Source organism: Dermochelys coriacea, chromosome 2 (genome assembly GCF_009764565.3).
Source record: "Dermochelys coriacea isolate rDerCor1 chromosome 2, rDerCor1.pri.v4, whole genome shotgun sequence".
Lineage (NCBI taxonomy): Eukaryota > Metazoa > Chordata > Testudines > Dermochelyidae > Dermochelys > Dermochelys coriacea.
In genome coordinates, this window is record NC_050069.1 from 23,658,841 (window position 1) to 23,674,024 (window position 15,184).

Consider the following 15,184-nt stretch of genomic DNA (forward strand, 5'->3'; position numbering starts at 1 on the left):
CCAGACAGAGCCCTCATCCCCCCACACCCTAATCCTCTGCCCCAGCCCTAAGCCTCCTCCCACACCCCAAAACTCTTATCCTCAGCCCCACAGCCCTCACCCCTGCACCCCCTCCTATCCCCAAACTCCATCCCAGAGCCTACACCCCTCATCCCTTCCTATACCCCTACCCCCTGCCCCAGCCCGGAGCCTACACCCAGCACCCAAACTCCATCCCAGAGTCTCACCCCAGGCCCCCTCCCCCACCCCCACCCAAACTCCCTCCCAGAGCCTGCATCCCTCCTGCACCCTAATCCCCAGCCCAGGGCCTGCACCCCAGACCTCCTCCCCCCACCCAAACTACCTCCCAGAGCCTTAGGCAGGTGGGGGTTGGAGTTTGGGGGGGGGATGGGTTCTGGGCACCACCCAAATTTCTACAAACCTGCCACCCCGCCTGGCAGCTCCGGTCAGCACTGCTGGATGGCAGCGCAGCAGGACAGGCAGCCTCCCTGCCCAGCTCTGTGTGGCTCCTTGGAAGCAGCCAGCATGTCCCACTGGCTTGGGGGCAGCTATGGGGTCTCCGCGCAGAGCCCCACCCTGAGTGCTGGTTCCAAAGCTCCCATTGGCTGGAAACCACGGTAAATGGGAGCTGAAGGGGTGATGTCTGAGGGCAGGCATAGCATGCAGAGCCCCCTGGCTGGCTCTCCACTTAGGAGCCAGAGGGACATCCTGGCAGCTTCCTGGGAGCTGTCTGAGGTAAAGGATGTTCAGAGCCCGCACCCCCACCCCCTCCTGCATCCCAAGCCCCTGCCCCAAACTCCTCCTACATCCAAACTCCCGCCCAGAGTCTGCACCCCTACAATCCCCGCCCACACCCCAACCCTGCCCCAGTTCAGTAAAAATGAGCGAGTGAGCGAGGGTGGGGGAGAGGGTGGGGAAGGGTGCTTTGTTTTCTGCAATTAGAAAGTAGGCAACCCATTCCTCACAAAAACCTTGTGAGGCAGAGAAATCCTCACCATTTTACAAACAGGAAGCTGATACAGAGAAAGGTAGTGGTGACTTGATAACCACAGTCACACAGGAAGTCTGTGACAGAGCTGGGAATGGAACCCAAATTTTGTGATTGAAAGGCTTCAGTACTGTAAACACTTAAGCATGTGTAGAATTTTACTTGCATGGGTAGTCTCATTGGCTCCAGTAGGAGTACTTGAATGAATAAAGTTACCTACCTGCTTAAGTGTTACAGGATCAGAATCTTAGACCACCTGTGTTGCTTTCATATGCTGTTATGTTTATTTTCCTGTATTCAGCCTTTTCTGGAAAGCCCATTTTCTGGAATAGCTGAAATAAATGACACTTTGAGAGAGGAAGCTTATGGAGACATGCACCATAATACAGTTTTTTTTTAAAATATGAAGTTAGAGCTAGTGAAAGATAATGGGTGGACAGTCTTGGAGCCACAAACCAGGCACAGCAGGAGTATGAGCTTCTGCACCGTTGTTCCTTAACTTTATTCTGAAAGGATTATCACCTTTTTAGGTTGAAAGAGTAGCTTAGTCTTTGTGATTTCCACCTAGGCTTTGGGTGACTCTCAGTACTTGGCCTATCACACACACTGCCCTCCTGCTATTTTCTGCCTTTTGTGCTTGAATTTGTCATGCTGCTGCACTATGCTTCATAGGCTGTCTCAAAACATGGCCTTATGCTTCACACAGTAGCCTGCTGAATTCAAATAAGAGGCAATAGAGGGCAGCCAAAGCCAGCTCTCACTAGCACCTGAATCCCCATTTCCTGGCGTGACTCTTCTCCAGTGATTCAATCCCTCATGTGGGTGGAGGGGACTAAGTTATTTTGGCCCCTGAACTCACCTGCCACAACTCAGGTCCACAGATTAAAGGGATCTGTGCTTAAACTACCCTGCTAGGTGGGGTGTTGGAAAATTTCCCTATATCCCACTCTGAGCTTGGCCCCCTACAGATTAAAGCAATAGAAGTGATTGAAGGTAAAACATATGATAAACACTCATTGTCAATGTAACATCCTAGAACACCTAGATATAGATTCAAAATGTACAATGAAGTCACTAGCATGAGGTCAGTTTAAAAGCACTGAATAAGCACATTCCCAAAGTCAGTTAAGGAGTTCTTCAGAGCGTTCTTCAGGAGTTCTTTGGGTTGGGTTGGGTTGGGTCGTGTTGGAAGGGCAATACAATTAGAAGCACGGAAATAAGTTAACTCATATTTAGTTTGCTTTGAAAGTCTGATATAGTTGGAGTTCAATTCCTGCTGTGCCAGAATATCTTTTAACTAGAGCCCATCACAAAATATGTCCTTCCTGGTTGAAAAAGTCAGTTGAATTCTACAGTATTTCCAGTAAAGATGCCCTTAATGCTGTTGATGTAGTTCAGGCTCCCGAGGTCAAAAGCTGGCTTTGTAAATCCACTGCTGCAGAAAATGGTTCTTAATGCTTCATTGTTTCTGTTAAAGTGCAATTGGCCCATGTGCGATTAAAAAAAATACAATAACCATGAAGATTAGAAGACAAGAAAGAAACATTTGTATGTTTGCTTGTGCGTGGAATCGTTCCCTTCTGAAAACCTTTCAGCTAATCTTTTTAGCCGGGGCAGGGATAGGCAAAACTGTAGCCTTGAATCAGTACCTGGGGGATTTGATGACTAACACATTGAACAGAGTTTTTTGTTCGGAGGGGACGCTTGCACTTCTAGACTAGGTACCAGCTGTTCCTTTGAACAATGTAGTACTTATGATTCAGATCATGGAGGTTATGTGGTAAGCAAATGAAACTGATTATTTCCCCCCGTACTCTTACTAAAAAAATGATGGAAAGAAGCTTTAGGTGGGCCCGAAAGATAGGGGAGCCTCTGAAGTACTTGTGAATCAGTTTCCTGGTATAACTGCAGCCACATGTGAATTTATGGAAACCATATGTGACTTTGATAAAAGATTACATTTAAAAAAGGGCCTAGAACAGGGCTACAGACAACAGGGCACTGTGTTTCATCAAACATTGAGTTCCACATTTTCAAATGTTTCATGTTAATGGAAAAAGTTTAGATGATTTTAAACAGTGCTGTGCTCAGTTTTCATTGGTTAGCTTATCACAGACCCACTTTTGGGCGTTTCTGTTATAGAATCATCCACCACTGCCATTCATCTAGTTGCTTGCTAGGGTGAAGACAATAAAGTTACCACATATTTACTGTAAGGAATTATATTGTACATTTGCATTTGCTAGGACTGGGTGAAGTGTGTGGGGAAAAGAAACACCAAACAATAACTTGCTCAAGATTCATGACTGAATCACCATAAACCCTGCGTTTTCAAGGCACAAAAAATACAATGATTATAACACAGTGCAATTTTTATTCACCAAATAAATTCAGATGATCAGAGTTTCTGGGGTAACTGAGGGCATTTTCAGAGTAATTAATAGACATTGGAGGACTTGACCCTACTTTGGACAACAAGATGTTTCAGGTAATTGAGGCTCAGATAATGGAAGTTGTACTGTTAGGTGTTTTCTGCACATTGCATTTGCAATACAAACAAATAATGCAACATTTAGGCTCTGATCAACCATTCCTGGAGTACACCCAAACTCTTGAATTGTGTTATCAGGACCCTGCAAATACCAATCCTGGCAATCTAATATTTTTTAAAAAATTAAAATATATTAATATAATACCCATGACACCACTCATATTAAAATGTTACTCTTCAAATGTAGGTTTAACTTTAGGTTCAAGCTGGTATGGGCAAGATACAAGACCCACTGAAGTCAGTGGAAAGACTCAGAGTTGGATTTAGCCTTATGGAAATAAATACAGTGGAATTCAACTTTACTGGTCACTGCTTATTGAGTTAAGATAACTCTGTGCATCACACCTAGGGTTAGGGGACCAGAACTGGCAGCTCTTCATCACATTCATCCTCAGGGTTTGGACAGACAGGCAGGACCAGGGACACCCCAGCCAACTCTCATGGGGGAGGGCTGAGCACTCCAGTAACATTCCTAGCCCGTTAGTGTGAGGAGAAGAAAGGGAGCTCTGGCTGATTCACATGCTGAGGGGGCAGGCTGTTTCTCAGAATGTACAGCAGTTCTGATTGGCTTTCCTTCCCCAGGACACAGGAAATAGAGAATGGCAGCAAATCAAATGAGGTTTAACCCACAGGTTCACTGGAGGGTCTGAAAACGCTTGCAGAGATGGTTGAAGGCCTTCTAGACTCCTCAGAACTCATCAGGAATTTTTTGACAAAATGTTTTTTCATCAGAAATTGCTGATTCATCAAAATAAACATTTCAGGGGCACATATTGATCTGTTTCGATGAACATTTCATCAGGAAGGTTTCTCAGATCCAGGATGGAATATGAGAGAGACGCCTACCCTGAATAGCCATTAGCCAAATTAGAGTATTATGGTGTTAGGGCACTCACCTGGACTATAGAAAACCCAAGTTTGAATCCCTTTTCTGGTATGGAGCAGGGATTTGAACGTGGCTCTCCACATCCCAGGTGGGTTCCCTAACTGCCAAGCTATTGACTAGTACTTGGTTGGTGTTTTCATGAAATATTTAAAAAAATCTCGGGTTTGTTCTGCTGCAGAACAAAAATAAATTCTGAAACCTCAAAACTTTTCATTAAATAGAATTCTTGTTTTCTGGCCAGCCCTACATTTAATTATATTTTTTGAAATAGCACGGATTGTCCTTGGCTATGCTGACAGATCAACTCTATTCAGTATTGCTTCAACTTCACCCATTGCTGACACATTGTGCTAATGAAGGCAAACGTTTTGTCTTATTAGATTGTAAGCTTTTCAGGTCAAGGACAAGTGTGTTTCTTTTAGACTGGAAGCCTCCACGCCTCCAGCTCATTCTGGGTACCATTGCAATATAAAAAATAATGACTCCTATTATTGTACTGGCTAAAACAGAAGACACAATGTAGTGTCATATCAGTGTCTGATTTGGGAACTGTGTTTGATTATGAATTGTGACTTCACTATAGACAAGAAAGGGCTTTGTAACCAGGAGAAGGTGACCTACAAAGCCTGCATTTCAACTTTTCTTTAAACAGGAGGAAAATGAAATGTCAAATGATGCAACACTAGATAAATTACTCAATATTGTTTACTTTGTCAGTTTTGTTTTAAAGAAATGTGGTTTATGATTATTTGTTTTGGATGACTGAATAATCCCTGCATTTCTGAAAGCCTCTAAAGTATTTCTTATTGGCAAACGATCATCAGTGATCTTTCTTTCAATGTACACTCTACAGCATTGTTTTATTTTGCCAAATGAAGATATTGCCCTCAGGGTCCAATTTCTTTCAAAGACTTCTATTGGGACATTTTATTGGGACCTAAATAAATAAAATATGTATACATTACCAAATACAAACTACATTAGTGACAGTTAAGTTTGCAATGGACACACTCCATTTACCCCAAACTTTAAAAGTATGGAAATAAGAAGTTAAAGGGAAAGACTTGTGCATTCCTTTCAACCTTTGGACTGCCTACAGTGGTGTTGATAACACACTTCAATGTTTCATATAAGGCTTACACTTCCATCTCCAACAGATACCTCAAGGCAATAGATCCCCACACCTTCACCAAACTTGCATCCAATGAAACACCTTAATAGTAACCTCATATGTTTTGACATCCACTATCCCAGCAGATTGGCAAATCTCACTGTCCCACATTCCATGCATGTGGGAAGTTATTCTGCCTTAACACCTCCAAGGTCACTGTTAAGATTCTACTGTGCTATATTAAGGGGCAGACCCTCAGCTGGGGTAAATGGCATAGCTCCATTGAAGTAACTGGAGCTATGCTGATTTACACTAGTTGAGCACCTGGCCATAATTGTAAAGTAAAAATCATAACACATTGTGACCAGTCCCCAGGTTCACAGGGCTACATTTCAAATATGTTTGTGTGCAATATAGTTGCATTTCAACTTGCAGTTTGTTCTGGTGCTGATCCCGCCTCCACACCGCCCCAAACCACCTGCAACTTCTTACTGTGACACTCAATGCCCAATTTTTTTTTGCCAAAGGATTACAAGATTGGGTGCATTATGGCAGAAAAAAGTGGTTTGTTTTGGGGTCAATACAGGAAAAGGTTGAAGTGGCTAGTGTAGATCAGATATCATGGTGATGAAGGCCACATATATAGCTGGCGGTTAAATATACAGAAATGTGGCTTGTTCTGTCAGTTTGGGGTTCTAAAGATGCTAGCTATTTAACAAGCAGCATTGCTTGATTGGAGTTGTACTGTAGAGGGGGACATAACATTTAATTAAAGGGCAACACTTTTAAGATTGAAGGAGATACTTCTTTTAAGCAGTGTATAATTAACCTGTAGTGCTCACTGACACAAGCTGAGATCTTGGGATGAAAAAAGGATTAGACTTTTCTACTAATAAGAACATCTACAGTTATGAGAGAGAGGATAAAATGTGTAAAGGGTACAAACCAGCCACTGACTGGTGGGGACTAAGAGGAAACCTCTATTACCAGCAAGTTAGTCCATAACTATTGTAGAATTTCTTGCATCTTCTCTGAAGCATCAGTCAGAGGCAAGATACCGGACTAAAAAAAGCCTTGAGCTTTGGGGTTCACACCCTATGAGAGCAGATTTTTAATATATTTATTTACCTCTCTATTATAGAAATTCACTTATCAAGACATGCCAGTGCTGCATCTTTTTCTGCTTGGATATCAGCCACCTGAATGGTAAGGAAAATAGGAACATGGTAATTTTCTAAAAATCAATGAATTGTCTAGTAAGCTAGCTCCTATGTGATGAGAAAGGTGAACTGCAGAGTAAATAAAAAAATTTCTCTCTACCCCGCATGCTTGATTTTCCTCAATGGAAAAAAAGGAGATGATACTTGCCTACTTCACTGGGAGGTCGTGAAACTTCATGCATTAATCTTGGTAAAGTCGCTCAAGGGCAGTGTATGGGAGCTGCTATTAACAAAAATATTAAGAAACCCATGTTGAGCTGTTTGGCATCTTGCAAGAATTTCTCAAAGTGGTGGTGACATGGTTTGAGAAACAACAGTCTCCCTGCTCAAGTAACCTGATTTAGCCTCTGGCTACATTTAAACTTGAGAGTAAGCGGAAGACACCATCCTCTTATAGTAAAGCACTACAGATACAGTGACTAAATAGCCTCTGAAATAATATTATTTCTTACTCCTATTTAACTGGCTTTGATGTCCAGTAGACTCTTTAACTTAAATCCTTAAAGTAAACAGGAATTTCAGTCTGTACCAAAGGGAGAGAAAAACTGTAAATGATTGTCATTTAATCAGAACCACAGTCTATAGTGACATTTAAAGTGTGTTGTGTTGATTATTTATATAAGTGACCTTAACAACAATGCCAACCATTTTTGTATATGCCTATTCCCATCCCTATCTACTGCCTCCAACAAAATAAGAAGGGGAATGCCTCGTGCAGGATAACTGTGCCATCAGTTATAGATCTTTCATTTCCAGCAGCCACTTGTCAGCTGTCTAACGAGCCATTTAGAAATGAAAGCTATCCCTCCCTTAGTGCATTTTCCATAGTGACTTCCTGTTGCACTGGGGCCTCATATCACTGGTCACCTCTATTCATTGTTTAAAGGCATCTCACCATCTGGACCACCTATGAGAAAATGTTTTCTTAAAGGGGGTAAAATTAAGGAACAGGGATTTACACCTCAGCCCCAAAGGTAATTACCAGATGGCAAATCGCTTGTTTTCACTTGATGACTCAGAATAATTGAATCAGATCTACTGAAGCCAGTCAGACGTAATTTGTAATGAACAGTTTCATTTTTCAAGCTGCAAAGTTCTTTTCCCACCCTTTAAACAATGTTTTTAAGGGTGTATCTCATGGTTAAAGTGAGAGTCAGGCATTAAGTGTATGATTTTTAGTATATTATGGACCCATCTCATATAGTATTAACTGTTTCAGTGCCCACATGTTTTATCCTTCAGCTCATACTAAGATGAGCATTCCCTCACTGGAAGTCCAACTGAAATCAGTGGGATGATATGCAAGAATAAGTGCAACATTTACTCATGTGAGTAGTCGAGTCAGACCCTTAGGCATTGGGGTTAGGAAGGCAGCCACTACAGTTAAGATTGGCATACAGATTTTATTCTAACCCTTCCACTCACTTTTAGTTGCTCAGAACTTTTCAAATTAGCTGCTCCACGGCTAATGTATTCCATGCTTGGTCTCATCTCAAAGGTACATTTTTTCAGCAAGTTTGAGTAAATTAGTTCAGCCATTTTTGAATTTTGCCTTTCATGCTCAAATAAAATTTTTTCCTGTATATTCCAAACAGAACATTAGCACAGGACTAATTAATAAAACAATAGAGTTACAAGCCAAAGCCAATTTTGCAAACACTTGCACATAAGTAACTTTACTCATGTAAGTAGTCCTATGGATTTCAGTTGGACTACGTGTGTGAGTTTACAGAATTAGGGCTTGAGTTAGAAGAAAATCATTCATACCAGTATAGTAATAACGAAAAACAAAACAAGAAAAAAATCAAGTCTTTTGGTGACTTTTCAAACTGAATTAAAGTTGGATATTTAAAAGTTTTAGTATGGTGTTAATTTACTAACAAAATATAATAAAACAAGAAGGTGACCCATTCCTGGGGCACCTGCCTGTAGCAGGCCACACCATGACTGGTACACCTGCCTCAGTTACCCCTTTCTTGACTGAGTCCCCACTAACTCCACATGAGAGCTTTCCACATATTAATAATCCTTTGCTGGATTAGTTTATTACAAAAGTCCCAAAATCATAATCCAGAATTCCCCAGCACAGTCCAAACAGCAAGAACATAAGAATGGCCACACTGGGTCACAGCAATGGTTCAGTTAGCCCAGTATCCTGTCTTCTGACAGTGGCCGGTACCAGGTGGTACAGAGGGAATGAACAGAACAGAGCAATTTATCGAACGATCCATCCCCCTGTTGTCCAGTCCCAGCTTCTGGCAGTCAGAGATTTAGGGACATCCAGAGAGTACGGTTGCATCCCTGACCATTTTGACGAATAGCCATGGATGGACTTATCCTCCATGAATTTATCTAATTGTTTTTTGAGCCCAGTTATAGTTTTAGCCTTCACGACATACCCTGGCAACCAGTTCTACAGGTTGACTGTCAGTTGTGTGAAGTACTTCCTCATGTTTGTTTTAAACCTACTGCCTATTAATTTCATTGGGTGGCTTCTGGTTCATGTGTTGTGTGATGGGGTAGACAACACTTCATTATTCACTTTCTCCACAACATTCATGATTTTATAGACCTCTATCATATCTCAGTCACCCAATTGTGTGATTTCCCTTTGTACCTCTTCACAGTCTGCTTTGGACTTAACTATCTTTAGTAACTTTGTGTCATCTGCCAACTTTGCCATCTCACTGTTTACACACTTCCAGATAATTTATGAATATGTTGAACAGTTTCAACCAATTTGCCTGAAGTTAGGCTTACTGGCCTATAATTGCCAGGATCACCTCTGGAGCCTTTTTAAATCGCCTGGGACCCTGGGCAATTGCCCCATTTGCCCCTCCCTGTTGGTGGGCCTGCCCCCTGACTGCCTTTCTTCCTTCTGATTTTACTAGCCTGATCTGGCTCCACTGCTCAACCAGGGAATTCTCACAGCTCCCTCCTTCAGGGCCATCTCCTCTATTAAGCTCTCAGACCAGTGGTGGTGTTCTTCTCCTGAGCTCTGGATTCACTCTGGGCTCTGGACTCTCCCTTGCTTTGGGGCTGTCTCTCATTTATAACTCTGGGGCCAGTCCTGTTGTCCTCATTACATCAAACTAGGGCACACCTGGACTGGTACAGGAAAGCTGGGCCTGATTTCAATTAAGGGGCCAGCTACCCTGTTATATATAATTATTAACCATGTACAGTGCCAATAGTATAGCATATACTGTATGTAAGTTTGTATAAGCGATTCCATACTGCATTATTTGATATTTTAATTTACAATTACCTTAAGACAGACCATCTTTTATGAGGGCTATGCACTGGGGGCAAAATTAAAGTTGGGATTTCAGCTTTAAAGCGTACAGTTTCTTGATTTTTCAGTCCTTCTTTTTTCACCTTTCAATGTTGCAGTCATACTACATACTTGCATTTAGTTATACGTGGTGTGAGCAGACTAGCTGTATTTCTTGACTCTGTAGTGTAGAGCCCCATCCTGCTCTTTTGAAATCAATGGAAGTTTTGCCTTGCCTTCAAAAGGAGTTTGATGTATTGAAAAGTGTATTAAAATTGTAAGCTGTGACTTTAAAGGCTTAGAGTTTTTTTCTGGTCCTGCTTGCAGGTGTAGGGGCCCTCCCCTGGCTCCCTGGTCTGGGTCAGATCTCTGCCACTCTGGACACTGGTCTTTGCAAGCTGGACCTGTCTGAGCCATGCACTAGATCCCACGGCAGTTCAAAGATTCCCTGTGTAGGCCCTGGGACCTAAGCAGAGACTCCCTGAGCTGTTCTGCTTCTCTCTCAGCTCCCAAAGTCAAGGTTCAAAAGTAAAACTAGTGTCTTTGTCTCTGAGTCAGGATGTCTTCACCCATTGAGGGTCAGAGCAGCCCTGGCTCATCATTGGCTCAGAAACCTTCCTGACCATATTACCCCATACAGCAGTCTCTCTATTGGCCTCAGCAGGAGTTTTTATTCCATTCCATCCCCACCAAGCTCCTAGCAGCTGGGAAATGGTGTCAAAGAGCTCTGGTAGCCATTATTGTTGTAGCCTATGAGGTAGAACCTGCTAGATAGTCAGTCCAGAATTCCAGGAGCCGGGCAAACTCCAAGTTCCAGTCTAAGTTCCAGGAGCTGGCAGACTCTACAAACACCCTCCCCTGCCTGGGAAACTTAATGTCCCTGTCAAGAACTTCAGTATACACACAAAATAATACATAATATAAATAACACTAGTGCACCCCAATACAGTGTCCTAATGAAACTTGAGGACAATGTAGAGGGGATGCCAACAGTGGGCAGAACACTCCTGACATACATTTATGGGTCACAAGAAGAGGCGCATTAGAAGAAACACCAAGGGAGTCATAGCTTAGTTGGATGATGGGCATCTCCTCTTAGCTGGCGCACCTGGGTACTGATGGATCTTTGGTGGCAGTAAGGTGTGCACTTCCTACCTCAGGCTCCATGCCTGGCTCGGCAACTTCTCCCTTTCTAGGCCTTTCCTTTCTATCTGTGGCTGCTCCTTCTAGATTCTGGGTGGGTATGAAGAGTTTGGCTAGATGGTTCAGCTCATGCCTAGGTGCATCAAGGATGGACTGAGCAGGTATTGGAGGTGTTAGGAACTCAGCTGACTCTGGGCACTGTTGCCTAGCAACTCAATGAGCTCTGCTGGGTCCAATAAATTCTCACTAAGTGACTGTGCTCCCTACCTGGACAGAAGGGCCAAAACATTACCATTTAAGCTTTGTAGTAACTATAGCACAGTGGCTGCTCAATGTCTTCCATGGCTGCAGATGTTCCAGAACTACTTCCTATACCAGCCCTTGCTCCAACCCATGCCTGCTGCTATTCCAGCCCTAGTCCTTACCTGCCTCAGAGCTCCTAATACCTGTCTGCAGCCATAGTCTTGTCTTCAGACCATGACTCCAGCTCTGCCCTTCTGCTCTGTTCCGTCCCTTGACTCCTGGCTTTGACCATTGGCTTGTCTTCTGACCATGTCTCCAGTTCTTCCCTTTGGTTCTACGCTGACCAGTAGGCAAGACTCCTGTTTGGATCACGAGGTTACACTGCCTACACCCTGGTGTGTTATAGGGGGTTCTTCTGGATCGAGGATTTCAGGTTCTCCAGGATGCTAGTCCCACCAGAACATCTGGTTGTGTGGGGGGAGTGCTCTTATATTAATGCTCCACGTGGATAACTGCATTCATTGTAATCAGAAGCCAGAGATTCCTCCTTGTGTGTAGCTGAATGAGCTATACTGAGAGATAGCACTGGAAACAACAAGATTCTCTTATCTTTCTTCCTTCTCCAAGTGACAGGAGATCTTTGGACAGGAGGTGGTAAAGCAGTGTTAGTATTAGCCACTAACTCTCCAATTGGCAACTCTTTGGAGAGACTTGTTATGCCCTCTCCCCTCCCCGGGTTGAACTTTGTAGACAGGAACTCCCAGCTATCTTCGAGACACCACTGACTTCCTGAGGAAACTACAGTCCATTGGTGATCTTCCTAAAAACACCATCCTAGCCACTATGGATGTAGAAGCCCTCTACACCAACATTCCACACAAAGATGGACTACAAGCCGTCAGGAACAGTATCCCCGATACTGTCACGGCTAACCTGGTGGCTGAACTTTGTGACTTTGTCCTCACCCATAACTATTTCACATTTGGTGACAATGTATACCTTCAAATCAGCAGCACTGCGATGGGTAACCGCATGGCCCCACAGTATGCCAACATTTTTATGGCTGACTTAGAACAATGCTTCCTCAGCTCTCGTCCCCTAATGCCCCTACTCTACTTGCGCTACATTGATGACATCTTCATCATCTGGACCCATGGAAAAGAAGCCCTTGAGGAATTCCACCATGATTTCAACAATTTCCATCCCACCATCAACCTCAGCCTGGACCAGTCCACACAAGAGATCCACTTCCTGGACACTACGGTGCTAATAAGCGATGGTCACATAAACACCACCCTATATCAGAAACCATTTTGACCAACTGACCGCTATTCCTACCTACATGCCTCTAGCTTTCATCCAGATCATACCACTCGATCCATTGTCTACAGCCAAGCTCTACGATATAACCGCATTTGCTCCAACCCCTCAGACAGAGACAAACACCTACAAGATCTCTATCATGCATTCCTACAACTACAATACCCACCTGCTGAAGTGAAGAAACAGATTGACAGAGCCAGAAGAGTACCCAGAAGTCACCTACTACAGGACAGGCCCAACAAAGAAAATAACAGAACGCCACTAGCCATCACCTTCAGCCCCCAACTAAAACCTCTCCAACGCATCATCAAGGATCTACAACCTATCCTGAAGGACGACCCATCACTCTCACAGATCTTGGGAGACAGGCCAGTCCTTGCTTACAGACAGCCCCCCAATCTGAAGCAAATACTCACCAGCAACCACACACCACACAACAGAACCACTAACCCAGGAACCTATCCTTGCAACAAAGCCCGTTGCCAACTCTGTCCACATATCTATTCAGGGGATACCATCATAGGGCCTAATCACATCAGCCACACTATCAGAGGCTCATTCACCTGCGCATCTACCAATGTGATATATGCCATCATGTGCCAGCAATGCCCCTCTGCCATGTACATTGGCCAAACTGGACAATCTCTACGTAAAAGAATAAATGGACACAAATCAGATGTCAAGAATTATAACATTCAAAAACCAGTTGGAGAACACTTCAATCTCTCTGGTCACTCGATTACAGACCTAAGAGTGGCTATCCTTCAACAAAAAAGCTTCAAAAACAGACTCCAACGAGAGACTGCTGAATTGGAATTAATTTGCAAACTGGATACAATTAACTTAGGCTTGAATAGAGACTGGGAATGGATGAGTCATTACACAAAGTAAAACTATTTCCCCATGGTATTTCTCTCCCCCCACCTCACCCCCCACTGTTCCTCTGATATTCTTGTTAACTGCTGAAATTAGCCTACCTTGCTTGTCACCATGAAAGGTTTTCCTCCTTTCCCCCCCCTGCTGCTGGTGATGGCTTATCTTAAGTGATCACTCTCCTTAGAGTGTGTATGATAAATCCATTGTTTCATGTTCTCTGTGTGTGTATATAAATCTCTCCTCTGTTTTTTCCACCAAATGCATCCGATGAAGTGAGCTGTAGCTCACGAAAGCTTATGCTCTAATAAATTTGTTAGTCTCTAAGGTGCCACAAGTACTCCTTTTCTTTTTGCGAATACAGACTAACACGGCTGCTACTCTGAAACCTGTAGACAGGAATGTGTGGAAACTTGTCTTCTGTGATGTAGGGTTCAGCCTTCCAATGCTTATTCCAATTCTTATGCTTTCACTGGAGTCCGAAATTCCATATTAGGATCCAGTCCCTGGGCTGTAGGACTTGATGCCTCATGTAGGTATCATATCTGTCTTTGTTGGACTCCTCTGTCTTTGTCATATCTGTTGCTATTTTTATAGGCTTTTTTCAATTATTCTGTCAGTTGGGTGACAGACTGTGTATGGGGAGACTTTGGCAAACCAGTAAAGTGCCTGAAATAACTATGGCTTATTGCTAAAAGCAGCCAAGTCAAGGCTGTAAATTAGTCAAGTCAGCAGGCTTAGCTTAACCAAGGCAGGAGGGGAGGGAGGTTTTTGGGTGTCACAGAAAGGGCAGCTTGACCCCGTGTCCTTCCTGATAAGAATTGTGTTGAAGTGGCTGATACATGCATTTTCGAAGAGCAGGATGTGCCCCAGGAATGTCTATTGGGGCCTCAAGGCTACACACTCTGGAAAAACCCACACCTGGATAATCAATAATCAGAAGGAACCTTTTGCTTGACTATTGAAACTGCTTACTTAACAAGTTTTCTTTAAGTCATTCTATTATTAATGTATAAATAAGGGGGAAAAGTTTGAGGTAGATGGACTCTTTTTGGACTCTCCCTCTGGATACATCTTGCATTCCCCACCAGCAGATGGAAGATTTGGCCACCGGAAGCCTACCGCTGTGCCACTCGAGAACCACACTCAGCTTTGGTAATTATCAAGGGTTGGGGGTGTTTTACTAACCTTTTGCGGACGTGTGTTAGTGCTTGAGACTATGTAAAGTTTAGCTTTAAGTGAAAGCACTCTTGTGTTGTCCTGTTTGTGCCAGCCATCTATCGGTTGGATGGCCATGTATCCCCTGATCTATTTCCTGACACCACCTTGCACAGAATAAAAGTTACCAAGAGCTTTGGGTTGAAAGAAGCCCGAGTAACAACTGGAGGAAGGTTTCGGGATAAACTCCCTTAGCAGATATTCCAAAACACAAACTCACAGGCAGTCTAATTTCTTTCCCAAATATCAGATAGTATGAGGAATATCCAGTGGATTCATGACTTGTGCATTTATAGACATGTACTTGGAAGCAGACATCCAGACTCCACTTGGGTCTTTGCTTAGGATTCAAAA